Genomic DNA, 5265 nt, shown 5'->3' with positions numbered 1-5265 from the left:
AAAAAAAAAAAAAAAAAAAGTGATTTACATTGAATACTAATAACACAAAGCGGATAAAAAGAAGAATTAATCAAGTTAATATTTTTCTTGCGAGTGCAAAAAGAAGAAGCGAGTTTCTTTTTATTTTTTATTTTTCTTTTTTACAGAGAAAGTAATAAGAAACTGTTAATATTTATATCGAAAATATGGTAAATTCCATTTGTACGAACCTGTTCAAGATAAGCAAATTTATATAGCCAAGTTGTTTATGCAATAACGGTTTTAATTATCCCCACTGGCTATGATTTTTCATTCAATTAATAAGAGTCCATTTGCACATGAATACGTAATAACGTTTCGTATATTTTACGAAGAATTTGGGGAAAAAAGGAAGGTCTTGCATACGTGATATATAATTATTTAATAAATGAAGAATTCATTTATTTTGCAGCGGTGACACAGTTTAATAAATTAATATCTCGAATTAAATACAGATGATCCTCCCCGATTTTTTCGAATTAATTAATTCCCGACCGTTCGTAAATTGGGAATTTGCCTTAAATAGAATTTTGTAATCGAAAAAGAAATATGAAACGAATATTAAATTATAGAATTATTGGCCAAGGATTTATAGTATTTAAAAAAGTAGGGTAAGAAAATTTTCATTGCGCGATTTCCTGTGCACACTTTTAATTGGCTTCGTATAATTTAAATTAGAAAAAATTCCAAAAAATTTCTAAAGTGAGAGGTACGATTAGTCATAAAATTTTTCGTCTCTTGTTATTCTCAATTAACAAGCCATTAAAATCAACAAAATTGTTGTTTTTAATGAAACTTTGGAGCATAATCGATTATATAGGGAGCAATATTTTTTTTTTTAAACAATATCTTCAATTTTAAATGCTTTTGTAAAATTTTAGTAAAAGTAAAATTTTAAATTATTATTAAATATCCAGGCGAAATTATTCGATGCAACACAAATTTTAAAATTTAAAAATTTTCGAATTATTTAATTTTTTATAGAAGGAAATTTTTTTCAAAATTCCATCCATAATATTTAATATTCGTTACATTTTCCAAAAAATTCTCTCTCATTTTCCATTTCAAAATTTTATTTTAAATTCACCTTTAACCACAATTTCGCGCTAAAATTTCTTTCTCGAAACTCTTAGGAAACCATGTTCCAAGAGAAGTGATCACCGAACAAAGGTGTCCCTTCTAACTTCTAATATTGAGAGCTTGACACATCGGGAAGTCAGTGGCTCGAAGCCAAGAGAGACAGAGAGAGAGAGAGAGAGAGAGAGAGAAAGAGAGACCTCCTCGTTCGCTGGACGATGACCCTGAATGTTCACCTAACGTTCCATCCACAATGATTCGATCCCCTCGAATGATCGATCTCGACCGAATCGCGGATCTGGAAAATCGGATCGAAGTAATCCGTGCCACGGTGTCGCGTGAACCGTGACGCGTTTTCCCGGATGATCGGCCCCGTGGACTTTGTCACAAAGCCCTGGCCAATGGCGAAACTCGTTTTTGCAAAGTGATCGTTCATCGAGACGCGATCGAAGCTTGGTGAAAAACGACGAAAAGAGGTTTAAAAAAAAAAAAGGCGTTGGTTTCGAACTAACCGACTGGCTCTGGCCGAACAAAGTCAATTACAGGGAACAACATTGGAACGGGTCGAGTCGTACCGGATGTACTACTCTCTCTTTCTCCCCCTGTTGTTTTGTTGCTTTTATTAGGAAACGAAGGTAGCCAGTTCTAATACGATTGAAGTAACTCGAATCTCAAGGAAGAAGATAAAAATCTTCGAAATTATAGAGGTTTCATCTTGTTCGCGTTATACAATGAATATATTTGAATAAGTTTTTTATTTTTATTTTTAACGAAACTTCGGGATGTAATTGGGTGGTAATGTAAATTCGGGATCGATGAAAATCAAAATTCAAAATTTCAACGCGTGTTCATTTTTAACGTTTGGGGAAAATTTTTAAATTAAAAAAAAAATTAGATTATATTTTCGAGGTTAATTAATTTTAGAAGTTATTCGAGTTATTAATTCGAATATCTATAAGGAAGTATAATAGGAATTTAATTATAATCGTTACAACAAAACGGCATTAACGTATCGCGTATTTCTCCTCAGTTTATCCTACTTATGTAGTTTTGCTATCGAGATATTTTTCGTATAGTTATCAGCATGAGTTATTCGACGAATTATACGCATTGGAATTTCTTCTACCAAGCGAAAAAGACGTAAACGTTGGATACGATAATTAGTCGAGGAACGAGTGAAAAGATATTTTCACGAGAGACCAATTTGCTAGGAATCATGAAGTTATAAAAGGCGATTAAGAGAATCGCGAAACAGCGATGGTGCAGAGGGCAGAGATATTACGGAAAAATTGGATTTGAGGATTCGTGGAAAAATGTCTTCGAAGTTAAAACCGTAGATAATTAATTAGTCGACGATAATCCCGTTTCTCGTTAGTGAAACAACACGGGCTGTGCTTCTCTCGTGTCAAGGCTGTGTCTCATTTTTCTCGATTTGATTTCGTCCTGGTATTCCGTGGAATGTTAATAATGTACTATAATTAGAATACTTTTAATCTTGAAGTGAAAAGATTAATAAAAGTCTTTTCAGTGGAACGAGATTTTTTCCTTAATCGAATCAATTTGTTGTGACGTATAAACAAAATGGAAATAATATTATAATCTCGAAGAAAATAAAAAAGAAGAGCTTTATCGAAAGTTTTTAAATTTGAAGAGGATTTTTTTAATGAAATTTTGTCGTAATATTCGTATTTGTAAAAATATTCGGCCATATTGAATATTTTATAAGAAATTGGATGCAGTAAAAAGTAGTAACTTATGTATATTTGTTACTTGGACGAGAGCCTAATTGTTTAAGGAGAAAATATTATGCAGGATAAGAAATCATATATTTTATATTAAATTTTATAAAATTCAATTATAAAAACAAAGAAGAAGAAATACTTGAGAGTAATTTCATTTCAATGATCTTGAAAAAAATAAAATTAATTTTATGATTTATGTAATAAAATTGGTAAATTAGTACGTAGATCTTTTCAAAATTAGAGTAAGCTCATCTATTTTTCTTATTTTTTTGTTTATGTAGATGTTATAAGAGAGGAGTTTAAAAAAATTCTATCAAAATTCATGAAGAGATAGCATACCGATGTATTCACCGAAAATTCTAACGTAATTTACGAGAAAACATGGGAGGAAGAAAGAAACGATCGATTATTTAATCGAAAGGTTTTCTATTCGATAAAATTAATAATTCTTTTCGATATAAAATATATGATTTTCGTTGAAGTATATTATAAGAGTAAATTTTGTTCTTTGATAAAATTCAATATTAATTATTATATTCAAAACATATTTTTGAATATAATTTTTTATTATAAAATAAAAAAAATCCGAAATCCATCATTTTGACAGTTTTAATAATTCTAATATTGATAATGAGATTGAGACGATGAAACGAAATAATTAAATTATTTCTCAATACAGATTTTTATTTTTGAATAAAAAAAATTGATACAATAATGGAAGAACCCGTAAGTGATTAATTCTCGACACAAATAGCCAAATTCTCGCAAAGAATTTGCTGTTTGTTAAAAAAACATGTTCGCAGCTGTCTCGATTCTCGGCTCAATTCTTCGTTATCAATATGCGAAAGAAAAGATAAAATTCAACGAGGCGTGTTTAATATCATGCCACGATTAAGCCGTAATTAGCACGCCTCTAGCTTCAACTGGATTAATAGTTCATCATCAATGATTACGTGGGTTAAAAAATCGTGAACCTCGGGCCCTCGATTGCCGACATCAGACTATATTTCTCGACTTTATTTCTTTTTCTTTTTGTTATATATTCATAGCGGTTCGTGCAAGTCGAAGGTTATAGCATCGATCAATGTATCGTGATAAACTAGGATACTATAAATACTGATTCACGTTTAACGTTGATTCACTACTTAATTATAATTTTTTATTTTATCGAGAGGAACGATCAATGCATACGTTATTTCGCACAAAAGAATATTGTTCGTTAGAAGAAAAAATAATGAGAAGAATTTTATTTCTCGTTGAAAAAAGTTTATGAAAATTTCACGATTGTTTAAAAAGAAATTGTCGTTGTAAAAGTTTGTCACGATGCATTGGATACACTATGAGAGAATTAGTTTCCATCGCCTGGATAGCTCAGTCGGTAGAGCATCAGACTTTTAATCTGAGGGTCCAGGGTTCGAGTCCCTGTTCGGGCGAGTTATCTTTTTTTTCCTTTACATGCCCGTTTATTTCGAACGAAGCCGGAATAGCGTAGGTTATAACAGGCTAGAAGGGCATATTCTTTCATCGCCCGGATAGCTCAGTCGGTAGAGCATCAGACTTTTAATCTGAGGGTCCAGGGTTCGAGTCCCTGTTCGGGCGAGTTCTTTTTTTTTATTCGAATATTTATTTAACAATGCTTCAAATAAATCAAATAACGTTATACAATGATTTATTGAATTTTACAAAATAATTTAAACACGTTTTTCATTAATTTCTCTTGGAAATTTGTGAACTAAGAATGAAACATTATGTAACGTTGTATTCCTAAAAATGCGAATATTTTCGAGGAGATCCCGTTTCGTATTTACTACCATAATAGGGAATACGTTTGCATACTGGTTTCCAATCGCACATCCACACCAGAAATATCATGGTAGCGGCGGTGTAATTCAGCACCGATATTTTCCTATACGTAGAAAAGGAAAAAAAATATGAAGAATCGGGGTCATTGAAAACGCGTTTGCTTTATTCTTAGTAAAAGTTGCAATTTACCATACTTTAGCCTGCTCCATAAAAATCGTCATATTCTTATAGTATTTGGTAAAAATATTAAGATTATTGGTCATTATTCACAATCGGCACAATTAACATTAACGTTAGAATAATCGAAATTAACATAGCAACGAATAAATGATCATCTTTCGATCTTTCGTTTTTCATTCTTTTCGCGGCATATTCAGCCATATTCATAATTTCAAATATTTCTCGATCGTGTACCATCGATTTTAGAAGTTCGAGAGAAAAACTCGAACCGTAACCGGCTTTTTCGTGAATCGTTTCGTGGGATTGTGTTGAATCGTAATTATCTAATCTGATTCAAAGGGAGACAGGTTTTTCATAGTGTCGAATAATAAGGGAAACGCGATGCTTTTTCAACGTGCTACGCCTACGAATACAAAACGATGGCGCTTGAATAGGATCTGTATAA

The 5265-nt window shown here is 31.6% G+C and overlaps 1 protein-coding gene, 1 long non-coding RNA gene and 2 other non-coding genes across 5 annotated transcripts in view; all 4 read left to right on the top strand.

Annotated features, from left to right (window-relative positions):
- Nucleotides 1–5265, top strand: part of LOC102678389 (sestrin homolog) — a 140092-nt gene that overhangs the window by 67258 nt on the left and 67569 nt on the right. The window lies entirely within an intron of this gene.
- On the top strand, nt 67–1778 carry LOC102678290. The gene is made up of 2 exons (XR_004149893.1): nt 67–727; nt 1152–1778. It is a non-coding gene; the product is annotated as an uncharacterized LOC102678290 (long non-coding RNA).
- Trnak-uuu lies at nt 4198–4270 on the top strand. The gene has a single exon. It is a non-coding gene; the product is annotated as a tRNA-Lys (tRNA).
- Trnak-uuu lies at nt 4364–4436 on the top strand. The gene has a single exon. It is a non-coding gene; the product is annotated as a tRNA-Lys (tRNA).

This window comes from Apis dorsata, unplaced genomic scaffold (assembly GCF_000469605.1).
Source record: "Apis dorsata unplaced genomic scaffold, Apis dorsata 1.3 scaffold_99, whole genome shotgun sequence".
NCBI classification, from domain to species: Eukaryota; Metazoa; Arthropoda; class Insecta; order Hymenoptera; family Apidae; genus Apis; species Apis dorsata.
The sequence above is the reverse complement of the archived record's forward strand: the minus strand, read 5'-3'. Positions and strand labels throughout refer to the sequence as shown.